The 26,312-nt window shown below is 34.2% G+C and overlaps 1 pseudogene; it reads left to right on the forward strand.

Moving 5' to 3' along the window:
- The first annotated feature begins 19,635 nt into the window (after positions 1–19,635).
- Positions 19,636–19,755, forward strand: LOC120887118 (U4 spliceosomal RNA; annotated as a pseudogene).
- The last annotated feature ends 6,557 nt before the right edge of the window (positions 19,756–26,312 follow it).

Genomic DNA, 26,312 nt, shown 5'->3' on the forward strand with positions numbered 1-26,312 from the left:
GAAGTTGTGAGAGTGTACATCCTTGTCTTGTCCCTGTTTTAAAAAGAAATCCTCTCATGTTTTTTTTTCACATTCAGTATGATGTTGGCCTTAGGTTTGTCATTTAGCCTTTACAGTGTTGATGGTTAAATTCCTTGTGTCTCAAGTTTCTCTATTGTTTTAGATATAAATGGATTCTCAAGTTTGTCAAATATTTTTTTCTCATGATTCCTGTCTTTAACAGTATTTATGTGGTGAATTTTATTTATTTATTTATTTGCGTATGTTGAACCAACTTTGTATCCCTTGGATGAAACCAACTTGAGTACAATGCACTATCTTATTAATTTATGTTTAATGTAGATTTCCAATATTGTATTATAAACTTTGGGATCTATGTTCCTCAGGGGTATTGATCTGAAATTTTATGTCCTTGATGTGTCATAATATAATTATGGTATTATGGTGATACTGGCTTTTTAGAATGAATTTGGCAGTGTTGCTTCCTTTTCTCTTTTGTGAAATAATTTGTGGTGGACTAACATTGGCTCTTCTGTGAGGATCTAACAGAACCCAGCTGAAAAATCCATCTGCTTTGGCATCTTTCTTTATTGGAAGTATTTTAATCATTTCTTCAATCTAATTGCTTGATATTGGTCTGTTTAGGTTTTTGGTATCTTTATGGTTCAATTTGGATAGATGATATGGCTTTAGAAATTTGTCAACATCATCAAGATTTTCCAGCTTATTGGAATATACATTTTCAAAATAGTTTCTAATAAGTCTTTGGGTTTTAGTAGTGTCTGTGGTAATATATTCTTTTTCAGTTCAAATGTTGTGTTTTTATAAATTTTATTTGTTCTTTTTAGATATACACAACAGTAGTATATATTTTGGCATATTATACATACACCAAGTATAATTTATTCTCATAGGATCATATTCTTATGGTTGTATACAGTGCAGAGTTATCCTGGTCATGTATTAAATACAAAAATAAGAAAGTCAAGTCTGAGTAATTTTACTGTCTATCCTTTGCACATATCCCTTCCCTTCCCTTTATTCCCCTTATCTAATTCAATGGTCTACTATTCTTCCTCTCCTCACCCTCCTTGGTTGTGGTTAGCATCCACATATCAGAGAGAACATTTAGCTTCTGTTATTTTGTGTCTGGCTTATTTTGTTTAGAATTATATTCTCCAGTTCCATCCATTTACTGGCAAATACATAATTTCATTCCTCTTTGTGGCTGAGTAATATTCCATTGTATATATCTTTATCCATTCATATGTTGTGGGCACCTAAGTCGGTTCCATCATTTAGCTATTGTGAATTGAGCTGTTAAAAAACACTGAGGTTGATGTGTCACTGTAGTATGCTGATTTTAAGTCCTTTTTATAGAGAACAAGGAGTGGGATAACTGAATCAAATGGTGGCTCCATTCCAAATTTTCTAAGGAATCTCCATACTGCTTTCCACAGTGGTTGCACCAGTTTGCAGTCCACCAGCATCTCCACACATTCTTGACAACACTTATTGTTACTTTTATTCTTGAATGTTGCCATTTTGACTGCAGTGAGGTGGAATCTCAGTGTAGTTTCAATTTGCATTTCTCTAATTGGTAGAGATGTTGAATTTTTAAAAATATTTTTTGATTGATTGTGTTTCTTTTTCTGTGAAGTGCTTGTTCAGGGTTATTTGGTTTTTTGGGGGGGTTTACATTTTTTGAGTTCCTTGTTACCCTGGAGATCAATGCTCTATCCAAGGTGCAGGAGGTAAAAAATTTTACCCATTCTGCAGGCTCTCTGTTTACATTCTTGATTGTTTCTTTTGCAGTGAAGAAGCTTTTCAGTTTGCACTTCAGGAGTCTTATTGAGAAAGTCAGTTCCTAAGCCGACATGATGGAGCCTACTTTTTCTACTAAGTGCAGCATCTCTGGTATAATGCCTAGGTTCTTGATCCACTTTGAGTTTTGTGCATATTAAGAGATAGAATAAACAATATGTGGTTGGGACTTGTTTTCTTGTTTTTTTTTAATCCTTTATACCAATCTTGTCTTCTGATTGATTAATTCGTACCTTTTACATTCAATGTTGTAATGAAGAGATGATTAATTTCATGTCATTAAATTTATTTCTAATATTTAATCATTATTAGATACATTATTTATTTCTAATAATTGATAAATATTATACTGGACAATTAACAATAATCCAGACTTGGTTCTCTGTTAGTTGACTATTATTCCTGTGAATTCATCAATATTCTGGTTTTCATTTTTATTTTTCATTTGCTCTGCATGAAATATTTCATTGAATATGTTTGAGTTTGATAGTATAATAGTGCAGTCTTAGGGGTTATGAATTCTTGTAGTTTCTGCTCATCATGGATTTTTTTTTGTACCAGTGATTGAACTCAGAGGCACTTGAGCACTGAGCCACATACCCAGCCCTATTTTGTGTTTTATTTAGGGATAGGGTCTCACTTGTTTGCTTAGTACCTCACTATTGCTGAGGCTGGCTTTGAATTTGCAATTTTCCTGGTAGGCATCCTGAGCTGCTGGGATTACAGGCGTGTGCCACCATATCTGGCTCATGGATGGTTTTCATTTAACCTTTTATTCTAAAGGATAATTTTGCTGAATATATTAATCTTATTTAATACCCATTTTTTTCAGGGCTTTGAATATTTTATTCCAAGCCCTTCTGACGTTAGAAGTCTGGATTGAGAAATCAGTTGAAATATTCATGACTTGATTCTCAAGTATTTTTTAGACTACTGTGAATGGAATACTTTTCTTCCTTTCCTTTTCAGCAGATCATCACTGATATATTGGAATGTGATTGATTTATGGGTGATGAATTTGTATCCTGCTATTTTACTGAATTAATTTATATGCTTTTTAGTCTCCTGTTGGAGTTTTTTGGGCCTTCTAAATATAGAATCATGTTGGCAAAGAGTGATAATTTGAGGTCTTCTTTTCATATTCATAGTCTTTAATTTCCTTCTATTGTCTAATTGTTTTGGCTAGAGTTTCAAGGACTATGTTGAATAAGAGTGGTGTCTTATTCCTGTTTTTAAAGGCAACCGTTCAGTTTTTCTCTATTCACAATAAGTTTGAAGGTGAAGGAGCTCTACAATTAAAACTATAGAACACCCAATAAAGAAATTGAAGAAGACCTTAGAAGATGGAAAGACTTCCTATGTTCTTGGATAAGCAGAATTAATATTGTCAAAATGACCGTAATATCAAAAGCACAATACAAATTCAATGTGTTTTCTATCAATATTCCAATAGTGTTCTTCACAGAAATAGAAAAAGCAGTCATGAAATTCATTTGGAAAATTAATAGGCCAAATTAAGAATAACCAAAGCAATCCTTGGCAAGAAAAAGCAAAGCAGTAGGCATCACAATATCAGATCTCAAATTATACTACAGAGTTTTGGTAACGTAAAGAGCAAGGTGACTGTAACCAAAACAGGCATGAAGACCAATGGAAAAGAATATGGCATCTAGAGACAAACTCACATACCTTCGGTTATCTTATGCTAGACACAGATGCCAAAAACATACATTGGGGAAAAGCTAGCCTTGTTAACAAATGATGCTGGGGAAACTGAAAATACATATGTAGTAGAATTAAATGTAACCCCTATCTCTCACCCTATGCAAAACCCAACTCAAAGTGGATCAATGACCTAAGACTTAGACCAGAAAACCTACACCCTAAAATGTAAGCATAATACCCCAACATGTCAGCCCAGGAACTGACTTCACTTTCAAGATTCATTTTTTTATTTCTTAGTTGGACACAATATATTTTATTTATGTATTTTTATGTGGTGCTGATGATCAAGCCCAGGGCCATGCACATGCTAGGCAAGCAAGCGCTCTGCCACTGAGCCACAACCCTAGCCTTAAAGTGCAAGGGATAAAATTAAAAATAAATCAATGAGATGGCATCAAATTAAAATGTTTCCTCCAGAGCAAAAAAAAATTAATAATATGAAAACAGAACCTAAAGAATGGGTGAAAAATCTGTACCACTTCATCATATAGGGCATAAATATCTAGGATATACAAAGAGCTCAAAAAACTTAAAATGAAGTAAACAAATATATAAATGGGCAAAGAAATATAAATGCTCAAGAACTATATTTATATAACATTTAAACATCTCTGGCAATTAGATAAATAAAAAATAAAATTATACTGAGATCTCATCTCATTTCAGTGAGAATGACAATTATCAAGAATATAAGCAACAATAAATGTTGTGAGGATGTGGGGATAAGTGTACACTAATATATTGTTGGTGGGACTGCAAATGAGTGTAAACGTTCTGGAAAGCAGTACAGAGATTCCTCAAAAAGCAAGGAATCAAACCACCATTTGACCAAGTTATCTCCCTCATCAGTGTACATTCAAGGACTTAAATTCTGCATATTACAGTGATTCAGCACATTAATATCAGTACAATTAACAATTGCTATGCTGTGGAGCCAAGCTAGGAGCCATTCCACAGATGAATAAAGAAAATGTGTTTTCTATACACAATGGAATATTACTCAGCCATAAAGAAGAATGATTTTACGACATTTGTCTGAAAATGAATGGTTATGGAGACTATCATACTAAGTGAAAAAAGCAAATCCCCCCAAATCAAAACTTGAATTGGAAGCTAATCAACAATTAAGGGGGATAAACAGAATAGAAGTTCAGTGGAGTAGACAATGAAGAATGAAGTGAAGGGAGGGTAGGTGAGCCAAGGCAAGACATTGGACTCAATCTGATAAAATTTGCCTATATACACATATGAATATACTCTCAGTGAATCTCACCATCATGTACATTCACAAGATACTGAATTTTTATTAATATTTAATTGATTTTACTTTTTTAAATACATGGCAGTGGAATGCATTACAATTCTCATTACATATATAGAGCACAATTTTTCATATATCTGTATATGTTCACACCAATTCATGTCTTCATAAATGTATTTGGATAATGATGTCTATCACATTCTACCATCATACTAATTTTAAAAGAAACTATAAGTAAATAGAAGAGAGATCAGTAGGGTAGAGGGAAGGGAACAGGGATTTGGAGGCAGGGAAGGTAAGGGGAAATACTGGGGACTGAATTAGAACAAATTATATTCCCTGCTTTTATAATTATATCATAGTATATTTTATATCTATGACTAAAAAGAACCAATAAAATTTTGAAAAAATAAGAAAAGAAATTTTAATGGCTTACCTCTAAATATAACCTGAATTTTTTTCTCTCACAGCTTTTAAAATTCTACTGATATTCTGTGGATTAAGGATTTTCATTATGCTGTGTCTTGTAGAGTACCTTTTATAATCTTGCCAAAAAAACAATTCTAATAGTATTTTATTTAAAAGATTGTGCATTCCTTTAGTTTGTATTTTGGAGTCATCTTCTACTTCCATGGTTCTTAAATTTGGCCTGTTAATGTTATCCCATATTTCTTGTATATTATGGTCCTGGTCTCTTAACATCTTTTCTTCATTGTTGACTTTATTTCAAGATTACATACTTTGTCTTAAAGAACTGAAAATCTATCTTCAAAGTGATCTATTCTAGTGATGCTTTCCTAAATTTTTAACTTGATTTATTGAATCTCATTTCCTGGATTTCCATCTGATTCTTTTTCTGAAACTCTACTTTTTATTGAAATGAACTTTCACTTCCTGTATTTTCTCTCTAAATTAATTTCTTACATCTTATTTCAATTCATTAAACATTTTAAAAATAAACACCCTAGGTTCTTTTTTTAAGCAGGGATGGAGCCCAGGAGTGCTTAACCACTGAGCCACATCCCAAGCCCTTCTTAATATTCTATGTAGAGACAGCTAAGTTACTTAGAGCCCTGTTAAATTGCTGAGCTTGTTTGGAACTCATGATTCGGCCGTCTGAGCCACTGGAACTACAAGCATATGCCCTGTGTCGGACTCTAAATTCTTTTTCCAATAACTCCTCTATTGTGGTGTCCATGGGGTCAGTTTTTGAAGTGTTATGGGCTGTTTGTGGTGGTTTTTTCCCTTGCTTCTTCATAATGCTTGTATGTCCACCCATCTATTTTGATGTTAATCATTTATTTTATGCAAGGGACTATTTTGTGAGCTTCATTCTCTAGGAGCCCCAGGCTTGGTGAATATCTAGGAATTGATAATTTTGCATCACTTTCAAAGAAGACATTTAACCCTATCTGCCACAATCACTATAAGCCAAAACCAAGTACTAAACAACTTCTTGGGGAAATAAATCATGTCGATGCTGTTCTTCACAGTTTCTCTAATTCAGATATAAACCTGTGGTAAAGTTCTGAAATAGGATAGACAATTATTCACTACATACAGCATAATTTATTATGACATTATGATGGGGCTGAAAAGAGGAGGAGAGGAAATCGAACAAGAGAAGTGACACAAAAGATAGAAGGAAAAGAAATGAAAAGAATAATAATCACCAAGTTAAAAAAAGAAGATGGTTAAGACAATGGGGGCCATTTAAGTCAGGAGTAGGTAATGCAAGAGGGAAAAGAGGGATGAAGAAGAGCAAGAGTTAACCTGTTCACCTGAGTCAGGTAAACAAAGATATAGAGAACTATTCCAATTGATGCTGTTAAATATTAGAAGAAATATAATAAAATGTCAAATACGAGGGTAATAACTATTGAAATTAAAATGAAAAAATGGTCAAAGTTGGTGTTAGATCTCTTTATAGTAAATCATACCACAGTGGAGAAAATTCTTACTGAGTTGTAATTTGAATTTCATCAGAATTTGGGATCTTCAAAATGTATCTATCACTCTTCAGCTTTAGATCCTCCAAGAGGTGTCTGAGCATGGGAACCACTTCACGGGTTACAAAAGACCTTCCACTAGCTGGTTCTCTTTTTGTCAGTCCAGGAGCTAGCCTGCGGCTGGGTACATGGTGTGTGCTGAATGTGATGTGTCTGATGGCTGTTTCTATTAGGCATGGTAGCTCAGGATGCAGGGCACTGGTTTGGGGCTCTGGGATGTTACTCTGACTACATTGGGTCACTGTACACCTGTTCCCCTCTGGTGGTTCTCCCTCAAAAGAGCCTTGTGGCTGGTGGCTATCTGAAAATGCAGGACCTGTGGTTGTGGGTCCTCAATGGATGATCTGTAGTGCAGAAGTATCTCTCTCTCTCTCTCTCTCTCTCTCTCTCTCTCTCTCTCTCTCTCACACACACACACACACACACACACATACAAAACACACACATACAACATACACACACACACATACACACACACATACAACACACACACACATACAACACACACACACACACACATACACACACACACACAACCAGCTGAAGTAGATCACTAAGACACTGTCTCTGCTACCAGGAAAAATACTCAGGTGGTTAGCCTGGGTTCAAATGTTCACTGCCTGAGATTATCAACCATGAGCACCATTTCCCTATACTTGCTGGGACAGAGATCCCACTGACTGCAGCCATGAATTGTTGGTGTCATCCCCTTCTGCTGCCCAGGACAGAGACTGTCTTCCAATCTGCATCTGTGCTCTCAACTTCCTGAAGCTATGAATTGGGGGCATATGCTCCCATCTCTGCCCAAGCTCCTGCAAGGCTATGCAGAGCACTGGGTTAGGCTAGCTCTTTGTGAGAGTGTCCACTTCTCATACCTGCTCCACCCGACTCCCATTGTTCTCAGTGTGGGGCAGGGTTTTCAACATATTTCACTAGAAGTGATCCTTTTGCAATTCCCTGCTAGATGGATTACTGCTCAGGAGTACTCCTTCTGATTTTATTTGTTGCTGTCTGAAGGTGGGGAGTTGCCGCATTGATTTAATTTCTTCTGGGGAGATGGGAGACTGGTCATCTCTGAACTCCACAAAATGACTACTTTTCCCACAGCTTTCTGTCCACAATTTGAGTTAACTGCTTGACCTCCTTCAATGACCCCGCTGCTCTTGTCACATTTTAATTTGGTCTGCTGTATTTTCTTTCCAGCTGTTGCTAAGGAAGTCAGTTTATGTGCTTTTCCTCTTCCTCTCTTTCTGTTGCCCCTCACCCCACCCTAATCTAGGTTCAGGATTTCCAAACTGTCATTGTTTGATCCAGTAACTGAGATCTCTGCAGATCTCAGACTGTCCAAAACTTGGTCTTAAGAGCATTTATTCTGTCACCCACCACTCTCATCAGCTGTCCCTTAACTGACTACCTACTCTGCTATGCAGAAGTCTGGAATCACCATCTAATTCCACTCTACCATCTGAAAAGTTTTTTTATTTAATATTGTACATTTCCTGGCTTTTTGGGTGTCCAGAATTCTCTCTGTACATCTTCAAGCACCTGCATAGCAGAGAAACCTAGGAGATGGAGCTTATAAGTGGCCATTTCTTTTTGACAGATTTTTCAAGCTTTGTCATGATGTATATCTTCTCTAAAGAGAATAGCTACACCCGCCCTATTGCCCAGCATATGCCCGTCTCTGCTGGACATCTAGGCCTGTGGAGGGGTGGGGATCCTTAGAGCTCTACTGTTGGGGCAGATTGATCAACTTTTCATGCTTCACATATACCCCACTGACCACGTATGTGGTCTTCCCAGGATCAGACCCTGAACATAAACATACCTGCCGGTCTAGCCTCTGGGATCTCTCTATTGAATCCCACAAGCTGCCAAGCACAAAGTGAAAGAGAGAATCACTCCTCTCTGAATCCCCAGTCTGAGTCGCCTGAGCCCCAGTCCTGCTAGGTCTGTCTCAATAGTCACCCACCAGGAGAACCCTAGATCTCATGAGAGTTGCATGCAGAGACAGTCAACTAATCTTTGTTATGAACTCCCTGACTTCCTGCTGCAGAAAACCACATCAAAAAGACACCCTGCAGGCATCACAGTATGGCATCCAGCATTAACTCTCCATCCTCCAACTGAGAAGCCCAGAGCACTTCTCAGTAAAGCAACTTGCCTCACTGCCTCTGTGTTGCTCAAGTGCAGACCAATCCTCTGTACTATGGTTCTCCAGGGCCAAATTTTCTTTGCTAATACAGTCTTCCTTTCTCCTTGGCTCACCCCTCCCCTCCATGGTGGGCTAAGTGCAGCATTATTATATTCCAGAGTTATATTTTCCTGTCCTGGGTTCGAAAAGCTGATTTCCTGTCTCTGTAATTCCAATATTGAGATCTGGTGTATTCTTTCTGTCACCTACCTCACTTGGTAGCAGTATGCCTGCAGCTTAAATCTCAAGTCATAGAGAAACTGGAAATCACACTTTGCCTCTACTCTGACATTTTTGTCTATGCTGTTGAGCATTTTGCATGTGTTTATGTCATTTTATAAATTTTCTCTGGAGAAATATTCATGTTCTTCAGTCTTTTAAAAATTGGCTTATTTTTTCCATATCATTAAGTTGTGTAATGTGTTCTAGTTCTAGATACAAGTCCCTTATCAGAAGTATCATTGCCAAAACTCTTAACAAAGTATGGTAAATTGGATTCAATAATATGTAATACAACTATATGCTATGACCTAGTGGAATTTATTCCAAGTATGCTAGAGTTGCTTAATATTTGAGAAATTGAACAACTAATGTAATGTAGCACACAAAAAGGTAAAACAAGAAAAATCATATGATTGCCTAATCACTGTCACAATTATGATTTTAACCAGTCATTTATCATTTATGTCAATTAAAGAAAAAAAATGCAAAAGATTTTATTTTTCTTTCATTCATTCCTTTTCACATACTCTTTCTTTCTTTATGTAAGTCTGTGTTTCTAAGTAATTTTCCTTCTTCATGAAGAATTCTTTCAACATTTTTCCGTAGGGTAGGTCTGCTGGTGATAAATTCCTTCAGGTTTTCTTTGTCTGAGAAAGTCTTCATTTCTCCATCAGTTTTGAAGGGTAATTATACTAGATATAGAATCTCTTGGATATGGAATTTATGCATATATAAATAGTAGAGTACCTGTTTTCAATTTTGGAAACTGTACACATAGGAGTGGATTGTCCTGCCATATTCCATGAGTCATTCTATTTTTAACTTTTTGAGTAACTACAGATTTGTTCCATTGCATTCCAACCATCAATTTATAACAGTTATAATATTTCCACATTTTTATAAACATTTTTTAAAAATGTCAAAATCCTGGCAATGTAAAATTTTACATTTTATATTATTATTATTTTGATTCACATTTCTCTAGAAATAAAAAATGCTGAGCATTGTTTCATGTGTTTATTTACCATTAATATAGATTACCAAAGAACTTACTATTCACATTATTTGCTCATTTTTAAAAGGGTATTGTTTGTTATCTTATTATTAAATTATATGGGATAATTGCTGTGGTTGTAATATTTGTCCTCTAAATTTGTTCAATTGTTAGGAAGCTCAAACTTTTTATATATTATTTATATTTCTACTGGGAATTTTTCAGTGTTTACCTTTTTATGACTGTCTTCTTTTTTCACAGAAAAATATTATTTTAGACTTGTAAATTTAAAAGCATTTTAAGGTTCAATTAAGATGATACAGAACTATATAACAAACTATCCAAGTCATTTAATTTCCATTTATATTATCACAATTTAGTTTATATGTTTTTCAATAGTGTTGTACATGTACATACTTTGAAAAAAATGGAATAGTACATTTATTTTTTTGCAGCATTTCACTTTTTACATCAGTATCTCACACTTTAAGTAATGTTCAATACTCTATTATAAAAAGTAGGCATGTAGTATTTAAAACATTTTGTAGGAATAGTTGTTTAAAATTTTCCCCATTTTATTTTTGCTCTTGTTAATTGCCACAGTATGCAGCTTTATGTTTGAATACTCATTCAGCGTATTTCCAGAAAGGTAATTGCTATATTGGAGAATATAATTATATTAAAACTTGTCACATATTGCCAAATTGTCATCACATGTATTTATACAAGTTTGTAAATCTCCAGCAGCTCATTGTTACCCATTTCTACACATGCACAGTAACACATTACTTTATAAGGAGGTGTACCTGTCCTTTGACAGTCCTTTATATATTGATAGAATAAGAAATGTAAGAATTGATCAATTTATTGTAGGTGAAATCTCCCCCTTTTAATATCATTTGTCTTTTAATCTTATTGCTATTTATATGGAGAATGGAATTTATGAATTGAACCAGCTTCTTGTGATTGATCATACTGTTCTCTACATAGTTACTCTTTTTTAGGCTTATCATTTGCAAGTGAAGAGTTAAACCATCATGTACACCTTGAAAAACATTTCTGACTTAAGGGTCATTGCCTTGTTAAAGAACAGTTGTTAGTGCCTCATGACATCCTGGGTGTATTTAGGTATCAAAGCATTGTTACTGAATGGACCCCATGGAGAGACAGCACAAAAGAGAAACTCGATTCGATTGGTTTTAATTCATTTGCATAAAGATGTTATATAATTTATAATGAAATCTAAAAAATATGAAGAGAAATAAAACATTGTTAATAGTTCCATGACTCCAATCCAACAATTTTTGATTTTGTAGAATTCTCATGTGGGCAGTGCTACAACATTTGTTTTGTGCTCTGCAGTTCCTCTTTTTGTTTGCTTGTTTTGTTTTCAGACATCACTCATCATAATGTCCCTACTGCAGTGCTTCCTACTCTCTGGTCTGAATTGCTTTGTAGCATATTCTGGTTTGTTCTCCCTCTCACCAGTCTCTACCCAGGGAAAGACAGCAAAGAGGTTCAAGGGCTTATGATTTTTGTACTCTGTGTGGGAAAGGGATCTGAATCCATCTCTGGGCATTCCTTTAGATGCACTACTGCCCCCTGCCCCAGCTTTTCAACAGACCAACTCATCCTCAACAAGTCTGTGTTTTTACAAGTTTGTAATGAAGGGTGAATGTGACTTCCCCTCTCCTGTTTTGTTTTTTTTTTTTTTTTTTGATTGTTTTTAGCTATACATGACAATAGAATCAAAAGCTCACAAACCTTCATCCCTATACGCCTGTTAACTATTTACCTGCCAAAAAGGACAAAAACTGAATACTCTGGTCCCCAGGATAGTAAAATCATGGGAAATGAGGAATATCAAGGACACTAGAAATATGTCAGGAGAGGGAGAGGGGCGGGGCAGAAGAGGAAAAAGAGAAGGAGCAGAAGGAATAAAGAAAGTAAGAACAGAGAAAGACTTATTTTCAGGGTTTTTCCAGGGTGTATATAATGCCACCCTTTTTTGGCAGTGGGCATGTTGTGTAGAGTCTAAGTACCCCTTTCCTTGTATTACTACCACTATCTAAAATCCCACTGTCTGGGTGATGTGGGTTAAGGCACCTAACTTTCTATACCCCAGCCATCTCCTCTTTAAATTGAGGATAATGATGAAAACAACCATGCAGACCACGTAAAAAGATGGCAAGAAGTAATTGTATGGCACTGGTTAATTTTTTAAACAAAGAGTATCCAATATTATCATTTCAAATTACTTTAGTAGTCAAAAGGCTCATATATCATTTAATTTGGGGTTTTTGTTTTTCTGAGGAAAAATAATCTTTTTTTCTGATATGGCTTTTCTTTTAAAAAATTATATATAGATATATTACCTATATCTATACACACACACACACACACACACACAATAACCACAATTTTCCCCTTTCCCTTTATCCCCACAGCCTCTGCCTCGGTTTAGAATTTCATCATCTCTCATTTGCGCAATTTCAGGAGCCTAGTAACCTGTCTCCCTGGCAACAGTTTCCACTCTACTCATCGCCTAAGGACTGATTTCCTTCCCTCCCTACCCATCCCCTTCTATTCTTCTATCTTCCTGATCAAATGAATTTCAATGCCACACACATAATACACAGTATAATATTGTTTATATGCCTGGCCAGACCTTTTTTGCATATGAATACCTGTTTTTGAATAGTTGAAATGATAGCTATATATAATTTATATTCTGATTTTCACATAACAGTAATTTCACAAGGTCTTTCCAGACTACTACAAAGCCCTAACTATTATTTTTGTAGACAACATGAGGATTTATCAGGGAACAAAGATTATTACTCAATTAGTTATTATGCACTGCTATTATGCACTGTTTTAGAAATTCAGTTTGGTTTCAATTTTTCAGGATAGCTTAAAATAATACTATTTTGAAGGTCTGGGTACATATTGATATTTTCCTGAGTTTTGATTAATTTCATTATAATAAAAATTCTGTATGATAGTGTCCATAGGGCAAAAGGTGAAAATATTTTTACAATATTTGATTATGATGCCAGTTCATTTCCAAATGTAATGACTCAATCTTCACTGACCCTTGTGTATTATTGCATCATTTTGCAAAAAGACATGAGAATTTCACATTATCATTTAACCTAATTTTACATTTAAGGAGTGAAAAATTTCTTAATTTAATGAGTTAAAACCTTTACTTTTGTTTAATGAATAACAAAGTACAAATCATCCTAATTTTTCATGGTGTACTAGTGCATGTGTATGTGTGTGTGTGTGCCATTTGGACTATAATTATCACATCTTTTGACTATTCATTATTTATTTATTATTAAAATTAATATGAACACTGGATTAGTACAGAGAGGAACAACATATCTGTGATACTTCTTGCAATGTTTTTCTTCTTCTGTTTTTGTTGGTGGTAGAGGTAGGGCTTTTTCTTTTTTCTCTTTACAGTTTTAATACCACTTAATATCCTCAGATTGTTACCTTATTTTCCTTGTAAATTTTCCCTAACAACATTTGGCCCCATTTTTGAAGGAGAAAGAACAAAAATGAAGCAAAATAGCATAGGCACATGGGCTCTGAGTTAGATGTTTTCTTTCCTTTGTATTGAAGCTTCGCCCTGCACACAGCACACACAATGAGATACCCTCAGAGAGAGCCATTCTCTGTATCTTCCCAGGATAAGGGAAATGATAACACTGAACTAATCTAATCACTTGGAGACTCCCTTAAGAAATGAATGCACAGAGCCAGACACAGTTTCTAGCAGGCAATAGACAACACTTCTAGGTTCTGTTTTCTCTTTCCTGCACTTTCTTTCTTGTATTATGTGTGTGGCACTGAAATTCATTCTGATCTAGACATAGAAGAATGGGAGGGGAGGAGAAGGAAGGAAAGGAAATCAGTCCTCAGGCAATGAGTAGAGTGGAAATTGTTGCCAAGGAGACAGGTTACTAGGCTTCTTTACCATCCACATAAGTTTACTGAGACAGATCTATTGTAATTTGAGGTCTTCTTAAATGAATTAGTGCATCCTCAATAGTGTGAATGCCTAGAGGACAGACAGGGTGTTTTATTTATCTTTGTTTCCCTATCATTTAGAGTTTAAAGAAGGACATTTAAAATTTATATTGAATAAAGGGACAGAACATCACGCTCTGGGGTATGATGATTTCAGAAGGTAAATGACTGTGGGGATGTTACTTTAAAATAAGGCCAGAGATTTATGCCTTCAAATGTGCTTTAAGGTCCTTAGAGTGGGATGCTAGTGAGAGAAAATTGCGGTGTTATAGGAAGAGGCACCCAGAGATGCATTAGGTGTGAGAGAATAAATTAGAAGAAATAAGCTTCAGAAAATTAGGTCCGATAGATACATTATCCTGATTTCAGAAATAATAGCTTTGTTCCCTACCTGTGGAGAGCAAAAGTAAGCTTGCATCTAAGGTCCTGAACAAATTGTCAAAGGTGATGTATATTTGGTGAGTCAGAGTTTTAACATTGCCAATGTACTACTTTTGCTTGTGATTTATTAAATTTATCCCTGTTTCATACTTTGAAATGCCAAAACAAATTGTGTGGATTTTAAAAATCTTACTTTCCAAATTTTCCTTGTTAATAAGTAGGTATTATGGTTTAGCTATGAGGTGTCCCTCAAAAGCTCATGTCTGAGGGATTGGAGTTGTAGCTCAGTGGTAGTATGCTTGCCTAGCACATGTAAGACATGGGGTTCATCCTTAGCACCACGTGCAAATAAATAAATTAATTAAAGGTATTGTGTCCATCTACAAGTAAATTTAAAAAAAAAAGAAAAGAAGAATGTGAGACAATGCAAGAAAGTTTAGAGGTAAAATGATTGGGTTATGAGAGTCTTACCCTAATCAGTACATTCATCTACTGATAGAGAATAACTGGGTAGTAACTGTGGGCAAGTAGGGTATATATGAAGCAGGTGGGTAAACTAAGGCATGCCTTTGGGGTTTATATTTTGTCCCCTGATGAACAGAGCTCTTTCTGTTTCTTAATTGCCATGTCTGATGCTACTTTCCTCCTCCATACCTTCCCACCATGATGTTCAGCCTTACCCCAATTCCAGAGCAATGAAATGGAAGGAGACCTCTGAAATCATTAGTGTAAATAAACTTTTCCTCATCTAAAATTGTTCTTGTAGGATCTTTAGATCACAGCAGCAAAAATTTTAACAACACAATGGGAATAAAAAATGTTAAATAATTTTTTCAAATAATTGTATATTTAGAGATGGTTACAAGAAATAATACAGAGCAGGCTGGGGTTGTGCCTCAATGGTAGAGCACTTGCCTAACATGTGTGAGGCCCTGGATTCTATCCTCAGCACCACATAAAGAAAATAAATAAAATAAAGTATTGTATCCATTTAAACCTATAAATTTTTTAAAAAATAAAATTTTAAAAAAGGAAATAATACAGAGGGATCTTGTGTACTCTTTATATGCTTTCTACCAGTGCTAGCATCTTATAAAACTCTAGTATAATGTCCCAAACAGGTTATTGGCATTGATACAATGAAGACACAGCATGTTTCCATCACCACTAGCATCATGTTCCCCTTTATCATCCACATTTACTTTCTTCATGTTTATCCCCATCCTTAAAAACCAGCAAGCAATAATCTGTTCTCAATATCAATGATAATTTTGTAATTTATAGGAGTTTATACAGAGAATCATAGAATCCTTTTAAGCTTGACTTTTTTTCCACTCAAAATAGTTCTTTAGAGATTCATATGTTGTATATCAATATTTCATTCTTTTTTATTGCTGTGTAGTATTCCCTGGTATAGATGTATGACAGTTTTCTCAGACAGTAATATAAGGGAATCTGAGTTTATATTATTCAGATTTTCATCACAATAAAAAACATCTGAGATAATGTACTTAATATGAGAAGAGGGTTATTTTGACTCACAGTTTTGGATGGTTCAATCCATGATTGGGTAAATCCATTGCTTTTAGTCCTCTGTTGGTTGACGTTAGGTTTGCTTATGTAGGTTTCTTTGTTTGGTTGTTGGTTTTTCCTTTGTTTTGTTTTGTTTTAGTATTGGGAATTGAACTCAGGAGGAGCACTTGCTACAACACTAGCCCACGTTTTTTATTATTCTTTGAGACAGGGTCTTGCTAAATTGCTGAGGCTGTCCTCAAAATTGCAGTCCTCCTGCTTCAGCCTCCCAAGTCACTGGCATTACAGGATTGATCCACTGCACTTGGCATGTTAGGTTTTTAAAAACTGTCAGTTGTCCAGAATGACTCCATGACATTTTGAATTTCTACCAGCATGAATAATTAATTTAGTTTTTCTACATACTAGGCCACCATCGTGTGGCATTTCCCACTTTTCCTTTTCTTTTTTCTTTTTTTTTTTGTTTTTTTGTTTTTTGAGTTTGTTTTTATTTTTAGGCAAGTCTGATGGGTGTTTGTTTTGTGGTATAAGGATTGAACCCAAGGGTGCTTAACTACTAAGCCACATACCCAGCCCTTTTTATTTTTTTCTTTTGAGACCCATGTCTCACTAAGTTCCTTAGGGCTTCACTATATTATTGAGGCTGTCCTTGAACTTGGAATCCTCCTGCCTGAGTCATCCCAGTCTCTGGGATTACAGGTGTGTACCCGTGTGCCCAGCTTATGGTGGCTTTGACTTAATTTTAGTGAAGTCCAATTTATCAACTTATGGAATTTAGGTTTTGGCTTAAGAACTTGTTTTCTAGTTGTATACATGGAAATTATTCTCCTCTGTTCTTTCTAAAGTTTTACATTACCACTTTTAACTGTGTAAGCAGTTTTTAAGTAACCTTTGGAAAAGGTGAAAGGTAGGTCATGTTCATTGTTTTATCAATGGTTGTTCAATTGCTCTCGAGATATTTGTTGAAAGGCTTTCATTTTTCCATTTAATTGCTTTTGCTCCTTTGTTGAAAATGGCCTCACTTGATGAATGTGTTCTAATTTCTCTATTCTGTTTCACTGATCACTGGGTCTACCCCCTCTGCCACTATTACATACTATTTTTATGGAGCTACAACTATAAAACTTATCCTTTGGAAGTGCAATATTCAGTGGTTTTTAATATATTCCAAAAAGTTTTGCAATGGTCACAACTATAGAGTTCCAGAACATTTTAATTATCCTCAATACAACCATGCACCCATTAACAGTCACTAATGCAATTAACAGTCCTCCTCCAAGAACCCTGTCAGCCACTAATCTACTTCTAATCTCTAGGGATTTGTCTATTCTGGATATCTCATTTAAGCAGGACCGTCCAATGTATGACCTTTGGATGGTCTTTTATGTCTAATTTTGTTCCCTTGGAATAATGTTTTGAAGATTCATCTGTGTCACAGTATGTATCAATATTTAATTTATTTTTTGGTACAAGAATATTTTATTGTTTGGCCATACTCTCCCAAATTTTGTTTACATATTCCTGAATTGATGTGCATGTCAATTCATTCTTTCTTTTGGCTCTTGTGAATAGTGCTGCTGCAAACATTCATGTACAAGTATGTTTCCCTGTCAGTTTAATCTTCAAAGCATATACTTATGTGTAGAGTTGCTGAGTCATACAGTCACTTCAGGATCAGAGTTTTGTTTTTGCTTTCATAATGTACTATTAGAGTGTTTTCAGAAGTGGCATCACCATTTTACATTCACAACAGCAACACAAGATGGATCCAACTTCACAGTATCCTTTACAATACTTGCTGATGCCTATCATTTTTATTAGGACCATCCTGAGGTTGTGAAGTCCTACGTCAAGATTTTGATGCCTATTTCTCTAATAATTAATCATGGTGAGCATATTTCCATTTGTTTATTAGCAATTTATATGTATTCTTTGTATTCACATTGATTTAAGTACTTTGACCATTTTTTAACTGAGCTATTTGTCTTTTTTTTTTTTTTGAATTGTAAGACTTCTTTATGTTCTGGCTACTAAACTCTTACCATATGGATTACTTGCAAATATTTTCTCCCATTTTTTGGGTTTTCCTTTCACCTTTAGTAGTGTAACTTAAATGACACACATACACATGCAAATATTTAATTGTTAAAAAGCCAGATTATCTTTTTCTGTTACTTGTGCTTTTTGTGTCACATCCATTACCTATGACCACATACAACCTTGTTTAACACATAGATTTGAAAAGTAAAATCTGTGTTCCCTTCTAATTTTTTTTTTAGTTTTTTTACTTTTATTTGCTTTCTGTTGATTTTAGATTTTGCTGTTATATTCCATCTCTGGCCAATTTTCAGTTACTTTTTGGAACTTGCACAAGGTATATCCAGTTTCCTGAGACTATTAGTTGAAAAGATTACTCTGCCACAATTAATTGTTTTGGAACTCTTGTTCAAAACCACTGGATAACCCATTCATCTGTTGAAGGGCACCGAGGTGGGTTCCATAGTTTAGCTATTGTGAATTGAGCTGCTATAAACATTGACGTGCATGAGTCACTATAGTATGCTGATTTTAAATCCTTTGGGTATATGCTGAGGAGTGGGATGATTGGGTCAAATGGTGGTTCCATTCCAAGTTTTCTAAGGAATCTCCATGCTGCTTTCCATATGGTTGCACCAATCTGCAGTCCCACCAGCAATGTATGAGTATACCTTATCCCCGACATTCTCACCAACATTTATTGTTGTTTGTATTCTTGATAATTGCCATTTTGAATGGAGTAATATGGAATCTCATCATAGTTTTAGTTTGCATTTCTCTATTTGCTAGAGAGGTTGAACATTTTTATATGTTTATTGACCATTTATATTTCTTATTCCATGAAGTATCTATTTAGTACCTTAAGAAAATGTGATATGTATAAATTATGGACTTTGCCAGTAAAGGAATGTAATGGAAATTATCATGCTAAGTGAAATAAGCCAATCCCCAAAATCCAAAGGCTGAATGTTCTTTCTGATATGTCTTGGGTTGTGGGAAATGGAAGAATAGAGATGTTCATTGTATTAGAGAAAGGAGATTAAAGGGAAGGGAGGGAGGATGGGAATAGGAAAGAGTATAGAATGAATTAGACATATCTTTCCTATGTACATATATGAATACATGACCAGTGTAACTCCACATCATGTATAACAATAACAATGGGTTCTTAATTAGAATGACCATGTATATATAAAATGAAAAAATATACTCTACTGTTATGTAAAGCTAAAAAACCAATTTTTTAAAGAACCAATTAATCACAAATACATGGATTTATTTCGTTTCCCTTCAGTTCTAGTCCATTGATCTATATGACTGTATTCATCTCAGTACAGGATTCTTTAGATTACTGCTATGGTTGAATACCCTCTCCAAAATCCATGTTGAACCTTAGTCTTTGAAATCATGTGTGAGCTTTGCGCAGTGGCAGTATCGTAGCCAATGAGGTTTATCCGAGGTGCGATTATTGCTAATTGAAATCATGTGTGAATGTTTTTGTGGCTATGGGCAATTTATAACTTAATTGAGATTAGATGAGATCATTAGGGTGGGGTCCTCATGATTGCTTTACTGACGATATAGGGAAAGGAAAAATACACAACTTGGGTCCTACCATGTGTTAGTCTCACACGGTCTCACCATGTGTTGCCTATGCCAGTTTAGAACTCTTCAGGAAGACCCCAAGAGCAAGAAGGAACTTAATGCAAAACAGCTGCCAGATCTTGAACTTCCAAAACTTCATAACTGTGAGCGCAATAAATCCTTTTTTTATAAAGTATTCATTCTGTGGTATTACATGATAGCAACAAAAAAATGGACTAACACAATTACCATCTCATGAATTTTAAAATTGAGAAATATGAGCCTTCCAACCTTGTTCTTTTTTCAGTATTATTTTGGATATTTTAAGTTTCTTGGATTACCATAAAAATTTTAAGATCAGCCTGACAATTTCTGCAAAGAGAAAAAATAACTAGGCTTGATTTTAATAAAAATTGTGTTGAATCTATAGAGTAATTTGGAAAATATGGCCATATAAAAAATATGAGTTTTGATAGCCAATAGACATGGGGTATGCTTACGTTTTATTAGATCTTATTCAGTCTCTTTTCTGTGGTTTTCAGTGTGCAAGCCATGTACTTGTCTTGATAAATTAATTATTTTCTTTATTTCCTATTTGCATTATATATTATTTACAATACGTTTTTCAATATTGACAATGTACAGTCTGCAAAACTACTCTAATAAATTAACTTCAAGTTTTTAATAGGATCTTGTGGAAATTATATATCTGTATATATTATTATGCAGTACTCAACAGATAGTAGTTTTATTTCTTCTTTTGCAGTCCTGGATTGCTTGTTTTCTTTCTTGATAACTTTTCCTGGCCGTAAGCCCTATTCAATATGAATAGAAATGGTGACAACAGATGTCTTTGTCTCTTGCTTGGTCACCAGGGAAAAGTGTTCAGTCTTTCACCAATAATATGGTATTAGCCATGGCTTTTCATAGATGCCATTTTCCAGGTTAAGAAAGTTATCTTTTGTTCCTAATTAGTTCAATATCTATATAATGAACTACTGTTGAATATTTTCAAAGACTTTTCCCATAACTATTTCTCTTTTGGGAGGGAGGGGGTACAGAGGATTGAACTCTGGGGCACTCGACCACTAACCCACATCTTCACGTATTTTGTCTTTTATATAGAGGCAGAGTCTCACTGAGTTGCTTGGCACCTCACTTTTGCTGAGGCTGGCTTTGAACCCTTGATCCTCCTGCCTCAGCTTCCTGAGCCACTGGGATTACACATGGCACCCAGCTCCCCATAACTGTTGAGATGATCATTTGGCCTTTATCCTTTATTTTATTAATACAGTGAGCTTCATTAATTGATTTGCCTGTGTTGAACCACTCTTACATCCTGTAATAAATGATTCTGCAACCTGTACACTCAGAATAATGAGAAATTATATTCCATCTGATTCAAATGTAAAAAAATAAAAGATTTTAAACCACAAAAAATTAAATTCTTAAATGTGTGCAGTGCAAATTCACCAAAGATATATCTTTTCTCTGTGAAAAAAAAGATGTTACTTAGCCATACTGAATAATCATTTTATATGAGGCTGGATTTGTGGGATTTGTTGTTGCTGTTATTGTTGTTATTTTGTTGAGGATTTTAGCATATACAGTTATAGGGATGTAGTTTTCACTTCTTGTGATATTTTTGTCTAGTTTTGGTATCAGGGAAATACTCATTTCAGAGAATGAATTGTGAAGAACTTCATTTGTCTGTATTCTGTTAGATTTTAAAAATGATTGCTATTCCTCTTTTCAATAATTGGTAGTATTCTCTATGAAGATATCTCCAGTCCTCAGAAAGATTTTCTTTTGGAGAAGCTTTTTAAAAAAATTATTAATCAATCTTATTGTTCATTGTAAATCTATTCCAATTTTCTATTATTTTAGCCAATTTCAGCAGTTTGGGTCTTTTAAGAAATTTCTCCATTTCATCTAGGTTATATAAAAAAATATAGTCATTCATAGCACTCCCATAAAGTCCTTATTTATATAAGGTCTTGCTTATGATTTATAACTTTAGTAATTTGTATCCTCTCTGTTTTTTAATTTTTTTTTAGCCTAAGCAAATGTTTGCCAATTATACTTATTTTTTGTATAAGCAATTTTGGTTTGTTTAATAAGTCTATTAATTTTCTACTCTATAATTTACATATTTCCAACATCATCTTTCTTATTTCTTTTTTTAGTATGTTTTGCCTTTAATTAGCCATCACTTATTTCCAGCTGGGGGGAAATAAGTTTATTTCATTTGACATCTTTTTTATACAAATATATATGTATATATTTCTCTAAATACTATTTTGTGATCTTCAAAATTTGGTTTTGTGTGTTTTCACATTTATATTTCTTAAAATATTTTCTAATTTCAGTTTTATTTCCTTAGTTTACATCAGTTATTAAGGAGTAATTTAACTTCTATATATTTGTGACTTTCCCATCATTTTTTGTTTCTTTGATTTTCATTTCATTTTTGTTGAAGAATATACTATTTATGATTTAAATCCTTTTGAATTTATTGAAAATCAAATTGTGTCTTCACATATGGTCTCCCTGGACAATGTTTTGTGTGCACATAAATAGAATGTACACTCTTCTATTGTTGGATGAAGTGTTTTGCATTTGTCTATTATGTGTAATTGGTTCTTTGTGCTATTCAAGTGTTCTATTTCCATGTTAATTTTCTGTCTAGTTGTTCTATCCATTATTGAAAGTAGGGTATTGAAGTACCAAATAATTATGGTTGAATTGTTTATTTCTCCCTTCAATTCTGTATTGCTTCATGTATTTGAGGGCTTTGTTGTTAGATGAATATGTTTATAATTCTTTTATCTTTGTAATAGATGGAACATTCATCATTATCAGGCACCCTTCTTTTTCTCTAATATTTTTTGTCTTAAAGATTAATGTCTGTAATGCTAGTCTAGGCACTCTAGCTCTATTGTTGAAAACTGTTTGGTGCATATTTTAACTGTTTTCCCCACCTGAATCGTTTGTGTCTTTAAAGCTAAAATCTCATTTAGAAAGATAATGGTTATTTTTATATTAATCCCTCTGGTTTGATTTTGATTGATTTGCATTCCATGGAATTATTGATAATTTAAGTTGTTCACCTGCCAATTTGCTGTATTTTTCTATAGCTTACGACTTTTCTGTTTCACTATTCCTACTGTAAACTTCTAAATCTTCTTTGTTAAATATATGTTTTCTGGTGTAACATTTTAATTCCCTTGACTTTTCTTTCACAGTATGTTTTAAAGTTATTTTCTTAATGGTAGCCTCAAACATTATAATTAACAGCTTAGTTTAAAACAATCTAGTGCAGATTAATACCACCTTAATTTTATACTATACAAGGAATTTTCTCCTTTATAGCTGTGTTCACTCCAACTAATTTGTCTTGTAATTGTCATTCAAATTACATCTTTATATATTTTAATCCCATCAGCACAGATTTATAATCATTGCTTTATGCAATTGCCATTTAAATTACATAGGATTTTAAAAAGTGTTACAAACAACAAATCCAATTATATTGTCTTTTATATTCATGCAAGTAGTTACTTCTATTAAGACTATTTCCAGGGTCTTATGATTTCATCTGGATAAATTCCATTCAGTATTTTTTTTTGTGGCACAGGCTTATTAACAAAAATTCTCTTAGTTTTGTTTGTTTGTTTATAAAGATATTAATTTATTCCATATATTTTGAAGGATACATCTGCTGGATGTAAGAATTGCTGATGGACAGTCATTTTTCACCCCAGCATATTGAGTACACACCCTACTACCTCCTGTTCTCTAGGGTTTCTTATGAGCAAGTACCTGTTACTGTCAATGATGGCTTATCTCTGTTGAGTTGCTCCACTCTTGTTACTTTCAGAGTTCTCATTGTCTCTGACTTTGACATTTTAATCACAATGTATCCAGATATGAATGTGTCTGAATTTAATTTTATTTGGATATACTTAATCTACATAGATATGATCATATTTTTCATATAATTGGTGCCTATTTCTCCTTGAAATACTCTTCTGGTGTTCTTCTTTTCCATGTCCTCCAAACTCCCATTATGCATGTATTGTTATATTTCCTAGGGCTTAACAGATCCATGAAGCTGATTTTCTAAATTTTTAAAAATCTTCATCTCAATTGGGCCATCTCCATTGAGCTATTTTTGAATTTGTTAATTATTTTCTCTGCCAGCTTCAATTTACTGTTGCACCCTACTAGAATATTTTTATTTCAGTTATTGTACTTCTTCCCTAAAAATTATATCTGGTCCTTTTAAAATATAAATCCATCACTTTACTAATATTATTTATTTTGTGGCAGTCTTGATACTTCTTTGATTATTCATATATTTTTTTTCTTTAGTAGTTTGAAGTAGTTGATGTAAAATATTTGATTTAAATTAGTGACCTAGCAAGTCATTAATTTAAAGAGTTAGTAAGTCACTAATTTAATAAGAAATGGAGCTTTCTCAGAGAAAAAAAAATTCCCTCTTTTGTATGTGAACCACACATCCTTGTATCTTTGTATGCCAGTTTTGTTAAAATAGACCTTTAGAAGGATATGTGTGAACTCTAGAAATTGTCTTCTCTATCTTCCAAAGAATTTGTTATTATTTCTTGATAGTCTTTGTGGAGCACATTAGTGGATTTTCTAAACTAATTATATGATTATTATAAACACTGAAGTACCTATTGATTAATTTACTGGGCATTTGATTTCTTCACTGTGATCATGATTTATATGGGACATGCTTTTATTTTTTATTTATTTTTTTAAAGAGAGAGAGAGAGAGAGAGAATTTTGTAACATTTATTTTTTAGTTTTCGGCGGACACATCTTTGTTTGTATGTGGTGCTGAGGATGGAACCCAGGGCCGCATGCATGCTACCACTCGAGCCACAACCCCAGCCCTGGGCCATACTTTTAAATCTGCCTGTCAATGTATTCTTTATTTCATTGCTGTATTGAGATCATTTACATTTAATCTAATTATTAATAAACAAGGACTTTAAGTCCAATTTTTTTTCTGTTTGTTCTGTTTGACTTCAATATTCCTACTTGTTTTGTGACTTTTTTTCTTGTGCATTCCTTGAACATGTTTTGAATTCCATTTTGATTAATCTATGGTGTTTCTGTATGTATTTAACTCTTCAAACACACACACACACACACACACACACACACACACACACACACACATAACCACAGTCTAGTGATGTTGTCATTTTACCAGTTCAAATGAAGCATCAAAACAACCTTTCTCTTTAAATTTCTTTGCTCACCATTACTTATGTTATAGTGATATAAAATATTCCCTCTATTAACATTTTGATCTCCAGGAGGAAAACTTAAGAGGCTAGTTGGAAGAAAGAACATCTGATATATATCTGATGTGTGTGTGTGTGTGTGTGTGTGTGTGTGTGTGTGTGTGTGTGTGTGTTCATTATTGTGTTCTTCCTTCCTTCCTGGTCTTTGAAACTTTATTTTTTCATTGCTTTCTACTATTTAGAGATCTTCATTTAGTCACATTTTTGTACCACTTCTGAAGGTGACAAATCATAGATAAACTGTATCTTAGTTTTTCTTCACCTGAAAATGTCTTCATTCCTCGTCATTCCTAAACTAAATTTTCAGTAGATATGAGATTCAGGAGTGGCAGTCCTTCTCATTCAGAACTCGAAAATTGTCGTGCCACTTCCTTCTGGCTCCCATGGCTTCTGGTGAGAATTCTGCTGTTTTTTGAAATTGCTTTCCCGACTCAGGTAAGGTGTTGTATCTCCCTGACTGCTTTCGAAAGTTTTTCTTTGTGTTTTAGTTTTCTGAAGTTTGATTGATGTGTCTTGGTACTCCTTTCTTTGGGGTTATTTTGCTCGGGCATCAATTTCCTGAATATGTATATATCCTTCTGCCACACTTGGGAAGTTTGCGGTCATTATTACCTTAGTAGTTTCCTAGTCCTGTCAACTTTTTCACCCTCCTTCAAAACTCCTATTTTATGAAGTTTAGATCTCTCATTATAGTGCCACAGGTTGCTGAGGCTCTATTATTCCTTTCTTTATATTCTCCAGTCCATTTGCTCTCTGTTGTGATAATGGGGTAATTTACATTTTTTCTATCTTCAAGCTCACAAATTCTGTTCTCTATCCCCTCCATTTTTCCGCTGAACCTTTGTTCTACACTTTACTGCTTTCACTTACGAGTTACAGAACTTTTCTGTAGTTTTTATAAAGATATCTACAGGCTTGTTGTTTCGAAATAAAGACTGCTTTATCTCTTCCTTTCTAAAATGCACAATCTTTTTCTTCCTTCTTCTACCTTATTCTATACCAGCTAGAAAATCTTGTATAACATTGGATAGAAATGTAAAAGTGGACCTCCTTACCTTATTCCTGAAATTATGACAAAAGCCTTCCATATTTTACCATTAAATATTAATTTAAATATGACTTTGTAGGGGACATTAGGTTCAGAAGGAAAGGGATAAAGAAAGAAGTG

This window comes from Ictidomys tridecemlineatus, chromosome 5 (genome assembly GCF_052094955.1).
Source record: "Ictidomys tridecemlineatus isolate mIctTri1 chromosome 5, mIctTri1.hap1, whole genome shotgun sequence".
NCBI classification, from domain to species: Eukaryota; Metazoa; Chordata; class Mammalia; order Rodentia; family Sciuridae; genus Ictidomys; species Ictidomys tridecemlineatus.